Source organism: Lissotriton helveticus, chromosome 1_1 (assembly GCF_964261635.1).
Source record: "Lissotriton helveticus chromosome 1_1, aLisHel1.1, whole genome shotgun sequence".
NCBI lineage: Eukaryota > Metazoa > Chordata > Amphibia > Caudata > Salamandridae > Lissotriton > Lissotriton helveticus.
Window position 1 is genome coordinate 1,859,839,638 of NC_136057.1, and position 18,060 is coordinate 1,859,857,697.

The 18,060-nt window shown below is 43.6% G+C and overlaps 1 protein-coding gene across 2 annotated transcripts in view; it reads left to right on the forward strand.

The window, feature by feature from the left end:
- The first annotated feature begins 2,943 nt into the window (after nt 1-2,943).
- Nucleotides 2,944-18,060, forward strand: part of PLPP6 (phospholipid phosphatase 6) — a 154,274-nt gene continuing 139,157 nt past the window's right edge. The window contains exon 1 of one of the 2 annotated variants that reach the window (XM_078641545.1): nt 2,944-3,071. The gene's annotated coding sequence lies outside the window, so the exon portion shown is untranslated. The remainder of the gene's footprint in view (nt 3,072-18,060) is intronic. The other variant, XM_078641537.1, reaches the window with a different exon arrangement.

Sequence of the window (18,060 nt, forward strand, 5' to 3'; positions counted from 1 at the left end):
GTCACAGTCACTTCTCCTGTCCCAGTCACTTCTCCTGTCCCGTCACTTCTCCTGTCCTGTCACTTCTCCTTCTCCTGTCCCGTCACTTCTCCTGTCCCGTCACTTCTGCCCCGTTCACTGCTCCTGCCCGGTTACCACTCCTGCTCATGCCTAATCACCGCTCCCGCCCCATTACTTCTACTGCTTCGTCACTTCTCCTGCCCCGTCACCTCTCCTGCCCAATCACCTCTCCTGCCTGTCACCTCCCCTGCCCCATCACCTCTCCAGCCCTGTCACCTCTCCTGCCCCGTCATTTCTCCTTCCCTGTCATCTCTCCTGCCCCGTCATCTCTCCTGCCCCGTCACCTCTCCTGCCCATCACTTCTCCTGCCCGGTCACCTCTCCTGTCCAGTTACCTCTCCTGCCCAGTCACCTCTCCTTTCCTGTGGTCTCTCCTGCCCCGTCACTGCTCCTGACCCATCACTTTTCCTGCCTCGTCACATTTCCTACCCCATCACTTTTCCTGCCCCGTCACTGCTCCTGCCCGTTCACTGCTCCTGCCCGGTCAGCACTCCTGCCCGATCAACGCTCCTGTCCCATCACTTCTCCTGCCCCGTTCACTGCTCTTATCTGTTCACTGCCCCTATCCGTTCACTGCTCCTGCCGGTTACCGCTCCTGCCTATGCCTAATCACCGCTCCTGCCCCTTCACTTCTCCTGCCCCAGTTACCTCTCCTTTCCTGTCACCTCTCCTGTCCCGTCACTGCTCCTGACACGTCAACTCTCCTGCCCCGTCACTTCTCATATCCGTTACTTCTCCTGCCCGGTCACCTCTCCTGCCCTAGTACCTCTCCTTTCCTGTCGCTCCTGTCGCCTCTTCTGTCTGCTCACTGCTCCTGCCCAATTAACTCTGTGTACAACATTAACAAATTACACATGGTGTCAAGTTCCCCAAGTACTCCGTCTGGGGAAAGCTCCTCTGTAATCACCAACTCCGATCTCACTGGCACTTGATATGCTAAAGGCAGAGGTGGGCGCATGGTCATTCGAAAGGGGATAATCAGCCTCAATCGGAATGACAATGGGCCTGCCCTCGGTCTGTGCGAGCTCAGGGGGGTGCGGGGGCTGCTGCAGCCTGTGGAGTTCACAGAGAAGTGCGAGCAGCCCCTGAAATCTAATGAAAAAAGCTATCGTTTTTAAGTCGGACTATTCTTGCCGTCCCGGGATGCTTTTTTGAAAGTAAGAAGTAGGGGAACGGAATGAAATAATTTTTAGAAGTAGGGGCACGCCGCGCCCTTCCGTTCCCGCCCACTTCTACCACTGACACAGATGGAAGGACAGAATGAATGGTGAAAGACTGAATGATAGATGAAAGTATAATTACACATTGTAATCCCCATTATTTTAAGCAACATTTCCTAGACATTGACTTTCACATTTATATGAGTGATTGTCTCTATATAATATGTGTGTGTTGTAACGCACTCTGACATTCTGCCTACCCCAAGTACTTGGGATGAGTAGCACTAGAGAAGAAATTTAGATGAGGGGCGCAGTTGGACTGGCCGGCTCGGGCATCAGGCATTTTCTCTGGGAGCTGGAAAGGTGGGAGCGGTTTTGTTACCACAAAAAGACCTGCACATTTGCTTAAAGCTGCGCACATACTGACAAACCATGAAGTGCACAATTGTCTCAACCTAATATAAACTTATTTTCACTTGTACTTTAGTAGTTGTCTATTTACTTACTTATATACTATTGAGCAACCTTCTCTGATGTGTCTGTAAAACGCACCTTTTGTCCTGAATTTTGATCTCCTGTCCTGAATTTTTGGCCTGAATTTTTACTCTTTGTCCTGAATTTTTACACTCACTGTCCTGAATTTGCACCCATGTCAGTTGGTCACCCTAGTAATGAACAGACCAGCGGAATTGGAGCTCAGTGAGACGCTCATTAAACCCATTGCAGCGCAAAGATGGAGACACCGAACGAAACTATAATTTACTTTTAACAATAGTGGGTAGCATAAACAACAAGAACGAGTCAAAGGCAAGCAGCAAAGAACGGGCTTTTCTCTCATCAACATGTCAAGGCAGCCGGCAGCCGGCAGCCAGCAGCAAGCAGCAGAAGAATCCAATGCCGGTCGGCATTTGAGGGGGAAAAGAAGAAAGCCCCTAACACAGCAGATTAGATTGGCAGATGAGCCTTGCGGAAACAAAGCGGCCATATTTGAATGGAAGAAACTTCTATTTCACCCAAGTAGTGCATAGGTATGGTGCCACAATCTAAACATGTTTTAATTTGTAAAAGTTTCACATGTATTTTTTGCTTTTTTTATCAAAATGTGATATTGGTTACCATATACATATAAGACGTGTACTAAAAATATGATTTGTACAAAATATGTAGAACAATTATGGAATTATGCTCATTGATTTAAAAAATGAAAAAAAATTCTTGGCTCATAGATGGGCTTCTCTTCGCCCAAATGCTAGGTGGTCGTGTCTACTGTGAAGGTGCCTGTTGTGCTGTACGGAAGACCTGTCATTGCAACGACGTCTTTTAGCTAGGTAGAGCTGCCATCTTTTAGTTTGTCCAACCGTGTTAACAGAAAGGTGGCTTCCGAGGAATTCAGTTCCGTTTAGAATCGAAGCGACATTCCTATATTTTGAAATAATTTGTTGAATACAGCATTGTTTCACGTTAATGGAACTGTTAAAACACGTCATGCTACTCTATTTTTTTGTGCAGGAACGTAGACTCGTATCGTGAACACTCAACATCGTTTTGAACAAGATAGCGCTGTGAATGTCTCAAAGTGTACGTTATGAGATACGTAAATTAAAGATATATCCATACATATCGGTTCCACAAATACAACATTTGACAGTTCCGACATGGCCACCCTGTTCGTCGTGAGCATACGTGCAATCGCGCATTACCCTGCTTGGGAGAGCTGTCAGAGAAAGGTGCAGCACGTAGAATCCCTTGCGGCAGGGTGCTAAATCTCAGGCTACCTGTGGGCAGAGGGCTGGCGGGGAGCTCTTCCTCCCATCCTACCACCTCCTGGTGCAGCAGCAGGTAGGCGCAATAAGTGGCACACTCCACTGCAAGCTTAATAACCCTCTTCCCTAAACATTCAGTCTTTATCACCCCCTCCTTTAGATATAAGTGTCTATCCATGGCTCTCTGAAATGTGTTTCCGTCCTTCAGTGTCCGCTGACTGCTGCCGACACACCTGCTTCTGCGTCCTGGTCTATAGGAAATGGAATAGGCTTTTCTTTCCAGTGAGACTTCCTGAAAAAGAAAAAAATTAAAGACACTTATTGTGCAGAATTGCTCTGCTTTTTAAATAATAATATATAATGTTTGAATGTTTGGTCGTATTCAAACACCAATTCGATTTGAGCTCAAGAATGCTGCCTTTTAATTTGAAATATTATTTCCATTAATCTTTTCTTGTATGACATTCAAGGCCCCTGTTTAAGATTCAGAGTAAATCCTACTTTTTTGTTTTGAATTACTGCAGCGCAAAGAATACATGTACGAGTGTATTTTCATTTTCAACGTTTTTTGAGGATGATGGTACGCTGATTCAATAATAAGGATTTCTTTTTACTTTGTTTTCTTTGTAAGTTAAACACGGTTTCCGCCTATGCACTTGAGAACCACCTGGTGGATGCTGTATGTATTTACATACTACACAACAGAGATTTAGGGAATGGGCAGACTTTTATTGTCACCTGTTTGTCACGGATGGAGAAAGCATGGGGGTATATGACACCCTCTCCAGCTTGACTAATCTTACTTTGTTTTAAGACCGTGTTGCAACACCGTGTTTTTTCTGAGGTCTCCCCATCTGGGAGAATGAAGGAAAGCATTTTATTGATAATGAAAGCAATTTATTGATAATTAACCCCTTGACTGCGACGCAAATTTCGCCGCGTTGCTGGGAAATGAATGAGTGGGTGTGTTTCGGATGGCCCCCGGCCGTACTCCGCACACGCCCAGTGTGACGTCGGACGGCCAGGGGCCGTTTGACGCACGGAACAAGTTAAAATGTAACAGTATTTACAATCTGATGGGACAGGCAAGGGGAGGTGATTATCACACCATGCTTCTTTCCTAATATTTTCTTTAAATCCTTTGTTTGAAATCCCCCCCCTTAAGGTTTATACATCAGTCTTTATTCCCACCCATATTCACAATGTAATTGTCACATATTAGAAGAAAATAAAAGTAGTTCTCATGTTTTCTGTAGACTGTCGTTCCGGTTCCCACAAAAGTTGGAACGTGCAGCCTTGAACGGAGTTCAAGTTGACATCGCGTTTTTCACTTTGGGTTCATTGGGCATGCTCAGCAAAACGAGAGGGAACAGATTGTAGTTTGAGGCATAAGGCCCATAAAAAGCACTATTAAAAGAGTCAAAAAGACAAGTGTTAAAATAAAAAATTAATGATTTCACTGTATACCACCTATCTCTACTCTAATCCCATTTACTTATTTTTATTCTTCCCGCATTAGCATATTAGCTGTGTTTTAGTTTTCCAGCAAGCAACTAGCAAGCATGTGAGTTTAACCCCTTCCACACTCATGACGAGCTGGGCTCGTCATGAAGTAGCCTCCTCGCACGCTCATGACGAGCCCAGCTCGTCATGAATAATGGGATTTACAAATTCTCAGCACAGGAGGGGAATATGCTGAGCAGCGAAGTGGTTAAAGCAGCCATTTTATTAGCTAAGCGCAACTGCAAAAAGTTTTCAACCAAGCATAGTAACGTCATACTACATAGATGCAGTTGACGCATGCGCACTAAAGAATTCCAGTTAGCAGCCATCTTAGCTTCACTCTCGGGTTATTTGTTAGGAAAACACCTAGACAAGCTTCGGTCTATTACTCGGATGTCGTGTGAATGCATGTTAGTTCCACAATATAAATTTTAATACAGGGTTTGCGGTTAATGGAGAGGATTGCATTCAAGCAAGTCTCTTTTTCATGAGTCCTTGCTCCATCAGTATTTACAATCATTTTAATCAGTAGCTTAAACTTTATCCACTGTATTAAAAACCACGTTCATGAACTTGACAAATTCACTTAATAAAGGGCATTCAGTGCTGTTAAAACACACAAAGTGCATCTATGCAGCTTCTTAGATACGCTTTCCGAAATGTTTGAATTTAAAACTTTTTCTGGCCAATTGCATAGGTCAGGCAGCAGCATACAACATAGGCAAGTGTCACTTTTTTGTAAAATAAAAAATGGCAGGACGAACTTTGGCTCATGAATCTCCCGGGATGTGTTACCTCCCCTATGTCAAATAGTCAGAAGCGCAGGTATATAAACTGAGTATTTTATCTTCCTAAAAAAACAACACTAAAATGTAGATGGTGCTTTGTTAATTCATAGCTTCGTTATGACTAGCTTGCTGTGTGCCTTAATTTCGAATTATGCCAGATATTTTTGTTTCGATTGACTAATTATTGCCTTTTTCAATAGCTGCTTAAGGCTTCCGTAGGAGAGATTATAGTGACAGAGAGTTTTCGTTTTGAGTTCTAATAGTGTGGTATTTGTGGCCGTATGTCACAAAGTGCTGTCTGCGCAATCGGATTCCTGCCCGAGAAGGCCCTTGAATGAGTTCTTATCTGCTTTTATTTAGTTTGTACCACTATCCTATTGCAAGTGAGTGATCAATTCTCATTTAATCTGTTCTTGATTTACTGAGTTGGGAGACTAAAAACGGTTTTATAAAGTTTGCTTCCCTTTTGGGAGAGTTATGTATCTTATAATGTCACAACAGTTTCGTACACAAAAGGCAGTTTTCCCTTCTTTGAATCACTGAAGGACTGGACCTGCTCCAACATTAGCTAGAAGGGCTGGGTTTAAGCTGGACAACTCACTCTATGTATCACAATTTCAATATTTCCATTACTGAACTTTTTACTTACAAATCGTTGCTCATAGGTGTCAATCTAATTAAGAAAATTGAAGCAAAGTCTGACCACAGTTCCCAAAATACATGAGACTATCATTGTTACCGGGTAGTGTCTCAACCATTAAGAGGGCCTTTTTGGGGTGAAGTTAAAGCAGCTATTTCATCCTTAATATCTTGTACCATGAGCAAATAACTTTGGACTACTAAACGGATACAGTATTGGTAACTCGAGAATGCATTGTTAGATGATTGATATTTTAAAATGAGGGGCCAACCCCTTTACCATAAAGCTTTTACCTAAATTAATTTCCTCAGTTGTCCTGCTCTGTAGCACCCTTCTTGTCAGCCATGATTTATTTGAGGTATCTGCTGCGTCTACCCCAGCTCTGGAGCATTCAAATAACCACACATAGAGCTCTGTAGTACAAGTCTTTATTCTTTGGCATGCAACCAGTAACTGAAAGCAATATGTCATAAATGTATTGACCACCCCTAGACACCTCCTAACCGATTACATAACTTTGTAAGCCCCGCAAGGACCACAAGGACCACAAGGGTCCTATTGTGCATGATAACACAACAATACATCTCCCCCTTTGTTAAATAAAAGTATGGACAACATATATACATTAGAGTTCCTCAATGAGTCATCAAGGTGCTCGCACTAATCTTCCAGATCGAGTCATAGGTGTTGAAGGAGTTGCACTGGCATCGTAGATGTAGACTCAAATGTTTGACTTGGGAACTCAGTTGGACTTGTATCACTCGTGATGTCTGGAGTAGCCAAACATCGAGGCTGATGCTTAAAATGTGATGAGTCTCTCGTAATGGGCTTGCTGGGATGTTGAGCGGTCACTTTATGTCCTTTAGTTGTCACAGCTCTCAATGGTTCAGCATCAAACGGAGCGTCAGTTTTGCATTTCCATTTTTGTTTGACGAGGACCCGGTCTCCTTCTTAGAAAACAGTGCCCCTAGTTCATTTATGCTTATTTGCCTATGCCTTCATCTTGCTTTTGCAAGAAGTGTCCTAGACACAAACCTAAACAGTGTCTATTACTCTGCTCATGGTCCAATGTGGTAGCTTTATCCCAGTGGCACTACCGAACAGCAAGGTGGCAGGGCTTTCACCTGTTGTGGAATGGGGAGATGACTGATAGGCACAAAGGCCTGCACATAAGGTTGACTTGAGATTGATTCCTTCGAGGGGTGCCCATTTATCGTTCAACAATACGATTTGCCTGTGGCCAGAGAGCTGTGGTTTTCTGATGCTTAACATTCAAGCAACCAAGAAAGTCTTTAAACTCTCTGCAATTGAAGGGTGGACTGTTGTCAAATTTGAGAATGTAGGTAACATCCCACGCTGCAAAAATATCACCCAGCAGCCTCTTAATGACTTTGTCTTGACTGGAAAACATGAGTACTTATCAATAACTACCATGAGATGATGGCCATTATTTAAAGGTCCAAAGAAATCAACTGCAGTTTCCTCCCACGCTTGTTTAGGAATGTCAGACATGTTTAGTGGATGCTGTGTTGTCTTGGGAGATAAGCAGTTACACGGGTGACATGCTTCAGTTCCTTTTCGACTCATTTGTCAAGGCGAGGAAACTGTGAGGCTGTAACTGCACTCGTGAGAAGTAATCTCCCGGGTTTTGATCCTTTGCTCTATCCACGGTGGAGGCTGCTCCTTTGGGACGCTTGGCATCCTTTCCTCCCCTTGTATCTCAGGAACTAGAGGACCTACTTTCTAAGACTAGATCCGGCTCCCCCTTAGATCCCTGTCCTCTCACGCTTCTCAGGCAGTGTAAGGAGAGCCTTTTACCTCCCCTCCTGGAGATCATGACTGGGGCAATGAGGTTTGGTACCTTCCCTCAGCAATGGAAAAGGGCTGTGGTGAAACCATTACTCAAAAAGGCAACGCTTGATCCTTTGGTTTTTAAAAACTTTCGCCCCATCTCGCTGCTCCCTGCTGCCGCAAAGGTGCTTGAAACACGTCTTAATAAGCACCTTGCGGCCTTTCTGGAGAACTCTGGCTTGTTAGATCACTCGCAGCACGGATTTAGGAGGGAGCATAGCACCGAGTCGGCCCTCACCATCCTGATGGATAATATCCGCACTAGAGCTGATAGGGGCCAGACCACTCTCCTAATCCTGCTAGACCTCACTGCTGCGTTTGATACCCTCTCTCCCTCGGTGTTAACATCTCGCCTGAGGGAGATTGGCGTGGAGGGGCCCGCTCTGGATTTGCTGGCCTCCTTCCTAAACCAGAGGGAACAGAGAGTGATGCTGGGGGAGTTTCTATCTCCATCCCTGTCTGTGCAATGTGGGGTCCCCCAAGGGTCGGCATTAAGTCCGACCCTTTTTAACATCTATGTGACCCCACTTGCCAGGCTGATAAGATCTTTTGGGATGGAGGTAGTTTCCTACGCCGATGACACCCAGATCCTGGTCTCCCTCTCTCAGCCCGTTAACGAGGCTGCCTCCAATTTTAGATCCTGTTTAGAGGCAGTCGCAAAATGGATGACTTACAATTCATTAAAATTGAACGGGGAGAAGACGGAGATTCTGGTGTTTGGGGGAAAAGAGGACATCTGGTCGGCTGATTGGTGGCCTGCCTCTTTGGGAGCGTGTCCGGTACCTACCGCTCTGGCAAAAAACCTAGGAGTCCTGATTGAGCCCACCCTCAATATGCGTCAGCAGGTGAACAGAACAGTCTCTACCTGTTGGGGCATAATCCATATTTTGAGGAGAATCAAACACTACTTATCCCAGCAGGCCAGAAAGCAAGTCGTGGTTGCTCTTATTGGCTCCTGACTTGACTATTGCAATGCGCTGTATGCAGGTCTCAGTAAGGGGCTGCTGCAGCGCCTTCAACTGGTCCAAAATGCGGCAGCTAAGTTTGTGTTGGATCTACCCAAACGTGCATCGGCCACCTCCGCTAGGAAGGCTTTGCATTGGCTACCTGTTGAGGACAGGATCTCTTTTAAAATCCTGTGCCTTACCTTTGGCACCCTAGCGAGAAATAGGTCTGTGGGGATTGGGGCTCTTTTGACCCCCTACTGCCCCTCGAGGAATTTGCGCTCTGCTAACAAATCCTTGTTATCTGTACCACGCACTCGCAGAGCCAAATGGGGTGGCAGAGCTTTTTCCACAGTGGCACCTAAAATGTGGAATGCCCTTCCCATTGAAATTAAGGCCCTTCCCACTTTTCAGTCCTTTAGGAAAGCTTTGCAGTCACGACTATTTGCCAAAGCATACCTGTAGTTTTGCCTCTGCCTTTTAAGATTTATTTTATAGGCGCCTTGATGCCTTCGGGTTTTAGTTGCGCGGTTATAAATTTTCTTTCATTCATTCATTCATTCATTCTTCCCTGACTTATGCACATTATTGTAATCATACTCTTGCACTCGCAATCCCCACCTCTTGATGCGAGGGGGCATCTTAGCTTTTGGGTTTTCGAAAATGGTGAGCAACGCTTGGTGGTCAGTGACAAGGGTGAAATGCTTTCTGTACAGAAACACATGAAAAATATTCACAAGCCCATTCTACAGCCAGGCTATCTTTTTCTGGCTGAGAATAGGCATGTTCAGTCTGAGATAAACTTCTGCTGGCACAGGCCACAATGTGCCTCTGAGCATTTGGCTGTCCATTGTGTTGAGCAAGGATCATGAGATGATGGCCATTGTTTAAAGGTCTAAATAAATCAACTGCAGTTTCCTCCCACGCTTGTTTAGGAAGGTCAGACATGTTTAGTGGATGCTGTGTTGTCTTGGGAGATAAGCAGTTACACGGGTGACATGCTTCAGTTCCTTCTCGACTCATTTGTCAAGGCGAGGAAACTATACTGTCTCCAAGGGCTCTCTTGGTGGCTACAGGGCCATAATGTCCTTTGTGTGCCAGGTCAACAACTTGTTGTCTCAAGCTCTCAAATATGACAATTCTCAAACATTATAGTATGATACTTTCTTGAGTGACAGAAAGTTCTTCCTGCACATTTTAGAATGTTTGATATTCACAGTCATCTGTGAGAGCTGGCGTATGCTTTCTCCTTGAAAGCATTGCAAATATATTCTTGAGTGTCAGCATATCTCTCTGCGTTTGTAGCAGCAATGATCTGCTTAATTGATAGAGCTGCAGGAGTACTGGACTTTACTATGAAATTGATGTATGCTTCAGCACAGCAGCTTTAGATGTTGTACTGTGAGGCTGTAACTGCACTCGTGAGAAGTAATCTCCCGGGTTTTGATCCTTCCCTGACTTATGCACATTATTGTAATCCTACTCTTGCAATCGCAATCCCCACCTCTTGATGCGAGGGGGCATCTTAGCTTTTGGGTTTTCGAAAATGGTGAGCAACGCTTGGTGGTCAGTGACAAGGGTGAAATGCTTTCTGTACAGAAACACATGAAAATATTCACAAGCCCATTCTACAGCCAGGCTATCTTTTTCTGGCTGAGAATAGGCATGTTCAGTCTGAGATAAACTTCTGCTGGCACAGGCCACAATGTGCCTCTGAGCATTTGGCTGTCCATTGTGTTGAGCAAGGATCACGCCAAACCCCATCGGGCTTGCGTCTACTACAATCTTAGTATGGAACTTGGGATCAAAGTAAGACATTTCAGTTGCATTTTCAATTACATGTTTGATTTTCTTGAAACTTCAGTCACATTCAGAGGACCACTGGAAGGGAATATTCTTCTTTGTCGAGTTTATTAACTGGACACTTACCATGGCAACATCACAAATGTCTCTGGAGCAATAGCTGGTCATGCGTAAGAAAGATCGCATCATGGTTGCATCTGGCGGGGGCATGTGGATGACAATGCTTGTACCTTTTCAGGGTCAGGTGTCATTTGCCCTTCAGAGAATACATGCTCAAAGAGTTTGAGTTTGGTTTTGTAAAACTCAAACTTTTCTGCATTTAAAGTGATACTTGCATCAGCGAGCAGATGGCATACTTGTGTACGTCTTTTGCCATGCTCCTTTCATGTAGCCCCAAACACTAGTATATCATCACTGTAGTTAAAAGCATGTGTGATAGGTTGAATTATTCCACGAATTACATCCTGAAAAAATCATGTGGTCGACGACACACCAAAGCTGAGTCTTTTGTATCTAAACAAACAGACATGAGTTGAAAGGTAGTAATGTACCTACAGTTCTTTTCCAGCTGAAGGTGATGGTATCCTTTGTTCAAATCAAGACGAGAGAAGACTGGCACCATTCAGCTCTGTAATCATGTCTGCTTTGTTTGGACATGGATGTCTTTCTCTCGATTGCTTTGTTGACATGGCGCATATCAACACAAAAGCACACTGCAACTCCACAATCCTTTTTTGGCACTACCACTATGGGCGAAACCCATGGCATTGGATTAGTAGAGTGCTTGATGATCTCATGCTTTATTAATGTTTCTAGTTTTTTCTCACTGGCCTCCTGTGAATAAAAAGCAGTCTAACGGTGTCGCTGAGCATCAGAACGAATAGCCTCATTAATGTAAAGTTACATCTTGATTGTCTAGAGTTTCCCTAGTCCATGAAACACAACAGTAATTGACTCACTATCTCAGAATGTGCATTGAGGTTGTAGTTGATGGATATCAGTCCTATGTCCGCAGCAGTGGTGAAACTGAGTAGACATGCACTTGACGAAGTACCCTGGAGAACATGAATTGGTGCTTGTACTGTCGTTTTCTTATGCTTCATGGTCACTACAAATGAACTTTGACTTTGCAATGGCATAGAAGCAGCCCATGTGTACCCCTTTGTTTTCAACTGTGTTAGCCGTGGTACCAGAGACAATTCATTGTATTTTTCTACTGGCATGATATTGATCAGTGCACCACTGTCTATTATGAAAGTTGTAGGTCAGCCATTCACCTTTAGCGTGATCTTGGAGAACCAGCCAAATGAGTTTGGTTGCTTCATGTGGTGAACTCTCTTTGACTTATGTTCTCCTTTCCAGCAGCCAAATCTGCATGTGCCTGTCTTTCTGCGGTCAACATCACCATTGCATATCCATTTTCTTCACTGTCGCTCGATGAAGACACTGATGAGTCTTTGGTAGATGAATTTGATGATGATCAACTTTGTTTAGTCTCTACTTGCCTCTATTGATGTTGCTGATTGGCCTTGTAGGCGTGGTTAGAATGCTTGTAGAACTGTCTGGTGTCCATTTTCTCTTCTCATTGTGACGTACTTAGTTTCTCTCTCGCTTTGCAGACAGTTATGGAATTTTTTTTCTCCCACAGCCTATGCATATCTGTCCAATGTCGAGACATTTACGGTCATGTGGAAATGAGAATCCACATCGGAAACACAATTTATTTTGCTTCTGAGACCATCTTCTGGTCGCCCTCTTTGTGTTTCTGCTTACTTTTCATGATCAACCCTGATTCATTCTGTGTTGTTCCAGCTTCCATATCAGCAGCCTATGGATCTACACGTTCTTCTGTTCTTGCTGCCAGGAGTACCTTTGCTAGACTGGGTGTCTAACTCAGCATACGTCCTCTGAATGAATCGGAGAGACAACCATCGATGACTCTGAGACGCATGGCTTCTTTGTCATTGAATTAATTGAAATTGCTGTGCTTGATGAGTGTTTAAAGTCTTTTGACAAACCCATCCATCGTTTCACCAGCTTGCTGTTTTGCCTGGTTGAAAATGTACCTTTCATAGTTGACATTCGCCATTGGATTAAACTTGGCTTCCAACGTTTCCTTGATTTGACGTTACGATATTTCTTCAGCTTCTGATATTTCTTTATCACTTTTTTCACTGCATCACCTGCAAGGTTCTTTAACTACTTAATGATCTTTTTGTCATCTACTTCTTCTAAAGCATCTATGAAGTCATCAAATGTTTAGATCCATGTAGTCCAGCTTGCGCCAATATTCTGCTTTTTGGCGGTGGTGGTTTCAGGAACACAGCAGCATCATAACTTGTGTTGGGACTTACGGATGTTGAAAGTATATGCTGTCCTGACATGGTCGCTTCTCATTTGGACCTGAACCTTCTGTAAGCATCAGCTATGTGCTTACACCTGGTTCGTTGCGCCCAGGCTGATATCGTTCAGCGCCTTCTTCTTTCTTGACAATGAGCAACGGTCTTGCACACGTTCATCACCACTCTCAACATTGTATATTGAACCTAGTTGTCGTGACCTTTAGTGTTTCTTTGTGCCTGGTCGTCTCTATTCTAGTACTTTCTTACACCTGGCTGTCTCTGCCTTTAGTGCTTCTTCGTACCTGGTTGCCGCTACCTTTAGCATTTCTGCTTTTTATGGACGATGGCTCTGTGTTACACTATGGCACAGCATCTCTTTCTTTCGGCTTCACCCGTAGACTTATGGAGAGCTTTCAGACTGTGCTCCTCTGTAAGGCCTTCACCTTCTTCGAGGGCCTTGTAAGAACTAGAGCTGCGCTTTGACTCCACATACACCAACCGCAGACTGCTTGTTGAGGTGCACGTGGAATGCATGAGCAGTTTGCTGGACCTCGACAAACTCTCAGGGACGGCAGTCTTGCTTCTTCTGGGCACAAATCCCATCCTCTTTGCCAGTTGTCACGTCCACCACAGCTGTGGAGCACTCAAATATAATTCTCATCTTTATTCTTTGGCATGCAACCGTTAATTGAACGCACTACATCATAAACTTTATTGACCACATCCAGATACCACCCAACCGATTACGCAACCTTGTAAGGAGTCCGGCAAGGAATACAAGGGTTCCAGTGCACTAGATCACAGTACAGTATCTGTTTAGCGTGACCTAAGTCACAGGGAAACGGAAGGCTTTATATTCGACGTAACAAAGCTAATCTAGAAATATTAGCACTTTGCAAGTAAAATGGGAAAGGACAAATATACAGCGAGCGTAGGCTAATATACAAAAAAGATAATTAGGATGTTAGTCCGTGAAGTATAATTTGAAATGGTGAGTTTTTAATGGTTAGTTTTTAAATAATCTTTCGAAAGGATGGTTTCACAGTATGCATTTCCCTATTGCATTTTCTTGGGAGTATTCAGAGTCGACGGCATGCTCTACTGGGTGGATTAAAACTCTCCCAAAGCCCATGTGTTTGTGTGTGGTTCTTATGCAGAAGATATGATTTGCCTTGAGGTAGTGCATGGGTGTCCAAAGAAATAGGTTCCCCAGTCAAAGACAAACTGAGCAGTTAATACTAGGAAATGCTGAGCAGGTCTCTTGCCACTCTTTACTGGGGGTTGAAATCAAGCCCATGGCAGGACTTGCAGAAACTCTGCATCCTTATACACAGAATCATATGATGTGTACAGAACCTAGTCCAGGCTTTTCGCGATTTTTAAATTCCTGACAGGTGAATCTCGTGGGATGCGCAAAATATCTCATTCCCATTCTTTTGTCCAGTCCTGCAGTAAGCTTTAGCAATAACTCTCATGGCACTGTGATCTTGTGTGAGTGGGGGAGGGGGCGGTAGTGCTGTGCATTTGCATGTGAGTGCTTCCCTAATGGTGGAATTTGATCCACAGTTGATGTAGGCTTATCCACTTGATGTGGAACTATCTGACCAGTCATCTGGAGTTGACTTTTACAAAAGCTCTGCTAAGAATCCTGCATTTGCCAGTCACGCTCAATGCTGAGGGAACAGATCCTCATCACGTTTCAGGACAACATTTGTGATGCTCCCTCCAAGTGGAACAGTGTGCCCCCATTCATATGTGCATATCTCTATATGCTGTTGACTCTCAGTAACAGATTCAGATTAAGGATGCTTATTAAGCAAAAGCCAAGGTGATGAGGCAGGATTTTTATATATGCAAAGGTGCAGGGGAAAATCTTGGACTCCTAACTCCCAACTTGCTGAGTCCTCTTTCTTGCCTTACTGCAGTTGATATAAGAAAAAGGGTGGTGAACCCAATATACCCTTGCGGGCTTGGGCAAGTATTATTATTTATAAAAAGTGCCTGCAATTGATTTTATTCAAAAGAATGAATCTCAAATAACAGACTATCGACATCTATTTGAATGTCTGAAACAACTTAAATGGTATTTGTACCGATAATAGACCAATACTTCATGCAAGTAACACTAACTTGTGAAATTAAAAAGAGAGAAAAAGTAACACTGTAACTTTGAAGTATTCACAAAAAGATTTTTATATAAATCCAATAAATTCAATTGAAAGCGTACATATATCAATCATGTAGATTAAACAGTGCTTTTAACAAATGAATAAGGACAATTCGACTTATGCCTATATCTCATTTGTACCTACCCAAACCCAATACATATAAAAGACAAATGACGCTGTGTGTGACGTAGCCGTTTTGGAGCGTACTTGCCGAAAAGACTTACATGCTTCAAGGCATTTTCGTCATAATCCAAAAGTGGCCAGACTAAGGAAGGTCATTCAATTCACTCGTCCGAAAAGACTACTCATCAGAATAAGGACAAAACGGAGTGAATTATGAATTGGTCGATTCAGATCAACGTGACAGGATAATTCACAGCAATTCCGACACTTTAAAGGATTGAATTACACTGCAGAGCCTTACGAAGGGGTCACAGCGCTAAAAGAATTTTACTGTCCTGAAGATGGTCTGACCGAATATTATCATACAAGACCGAAACGTCAACAAACATACCCATTTCCTCATTACTGGTTATCACACAAGTGATCTTTATTTAGGATAAATAAGTGTCATTTGTCTTTTATATGTATTGGGTTTGGGTAGGTACAAACGAGATATAGGCATAAGTCGAATTGTCCTTATTCATTTGTTAAAAGCACTGTTTAATCTACATGATTGATATATATACCCTTTCAATTGAATTTATTGGATTTATATAAACATCTTTTTGTGAATACTTCAAAGTTCCCGTGTTGCTTTTTCCCTCTTTTTAAATTCACAAGTTATTGTTACTTGCATGAAGTATTGGTCTATTATCAGTACAAATACCATTTAAGTTGTTTCAGACATACAAATAGATGTAGATAGACTTACTGCAGTTGAAGCCCCTTCACTTCTCATGTAGCTGGCTGCTACTTAGCAAGCTAACCTACTGAAAGGGTGATGCAGAACCCACTTGATTCATCATGCCTTTGGTGTCTTATTTACCGTACATAAACAAGAAAAGAGAGGTCAATCTATGAGAGATCTCTAAAGACCACAAGTAATGGAGTCAAAACAAGGTTAACACACCCGATTTGGGTGGTAAAGAAAGCCCTCACACACCGACCTAGTCAGTGTCATGCTTCATCATCGGGCCCCACCAAAGAGGCCGAGTGCCTCTTTGGTGTGCTACGATGCCAGAAAGACTGCGGAGCTGGTTGTGTGGGGAGGGCGTGCTCTAGATTACAGTGAAGTATTTAAAAGTGCCTAAAAAAAGGGTATCAAAAACAAATTTTAATGAGTGATCCCTAAGGCACAGAACAAAGAGTATTAAGTGTCTGGATTTAGTTGCCAAGGTTCAGGGTTGGTTAAATACAGAATATACTCAGATCAATCTTAGTCAACATGTTTCAGCCATAAGGGTGGTTATTATTTACCAAGGCATTCGTCAGGACTAAACCCCGGCGGTATGGGCTCTCTAATCACCCACCCTAACCTGGGGACGTGAAAGTGAAAATTATAAAAGTGAAAAAAGTGCTTAAAAATGGGGGAAGAGTGAATTACTCATTCCAAAAATACTCCTTAAATTATGGAGTGTTACAGCACCTGTAAAATGAAGACAAACAGAAGACAAACATAAACACTATTAATATAAGCCTTTCTGAATTATCATAGTGCTCCATGATGTGGCTTTAAGTGGTGTTCCCAAAGTAAACATTGATTTTTAAGCACCATCCAGATAGCCCCTAGAGGATGATAGCGGATAACTCTGGGAAGTGACGTGCTAAAGGTGTACTATTTACAAGAAACGTTCTAGAATTGGGGGGGATTTAAAAACACAAATGCGTGTACTCCTTATGAAGGGATCAATGGACCTAAAAGGTCTGTGCCCCTCAAGGTGGTATATCAAGGTAGAACTCTCACTTTAAAAAGGGGCGCTATTAGCACCATGGGTCTCGGGAGGGGATCGGAGCGAACCTGGCACATCCTAGAAGAAAGAGAAGTACAGTTGCAATAGCGTGTGCCCAAGTGGATACTTAGCTCTGTTTGCAGAAAGCTCAGCGACCTCGATAGCAGCGTTTACTCACGCCCTCAGTGCTCTCGACCCGCCGTAAACCTGGTTGTGGCCTCAATGCCGGACCCCGAAGATGGAAAGTCGGGGCCGGTAACCTGGTTCTTAAAGAAATCAGTCGCGTGTGCGTCCTGTTTCCGGGTGGGCGTGTCCCGCCGAAAACGAGGCTAGGGACGCACCCGCCCACCCCAGAGGGCTCGGTCTGAAATGGAAACGAGGCTTGGTTGCCGTCATTCTCTTTAAGAAGGGGCCCATTAATATTGTGATAATGCAAGGGCGGTGTTGAAAAATAGATTAAATAGCCGCGCTTGTGCCAAATATAGAAGATATAACAAGCGCTGATTTATTCAATGAAATATAATCGAAAATTATTCGGGATTAGAGTTGGAAAATTTCCGCTACATTAATCATTGGGCAAATAAACCTATCGTATCAGGAAGGTGACGAACAGACACAGAGTGTCGAAATGGCACTTTTTAGGTATAGATAATTGCTGGGTGAGAGGAACAGAGTCTCAGTTAGGCAATCGCAGGTTCATTACAGGTGAACAATGAACCAGAACTACTTGGGGGAGTTACTCAGAAAAAGTTATATCACTCTGGACAGTATTCTCAAGATAGTATTGAGCTCCATGGGATGTCATCGTTCAACCCATTTACATTGGTGCCCAAACAAGAGCAGATCGGAGATAGTCTTCCTCGATGTTGTAATTTCTGTACATGGAGCTGGCCTTAGAACTAAGACCCATCATAAGCCCACTGCAAAAAACAACCTCCTGGAGTTCAGCAGCTTCCACCCCCGCCCGCTGAAGGAGAACCTCCCCTATGGGCAATATCTCAGACTGAGGCGCAACTGCACCTCCCTTTCGGATTTCAAAGAACAGTCCCTAAGCCTTACTGGTAAATTGAAAGACAGAGGCTATCCAGCACCTATCCTGACTAAAGGCTTCAAAAGGGCGAGGAATCAACCAAGAGAGGCTCTGCTA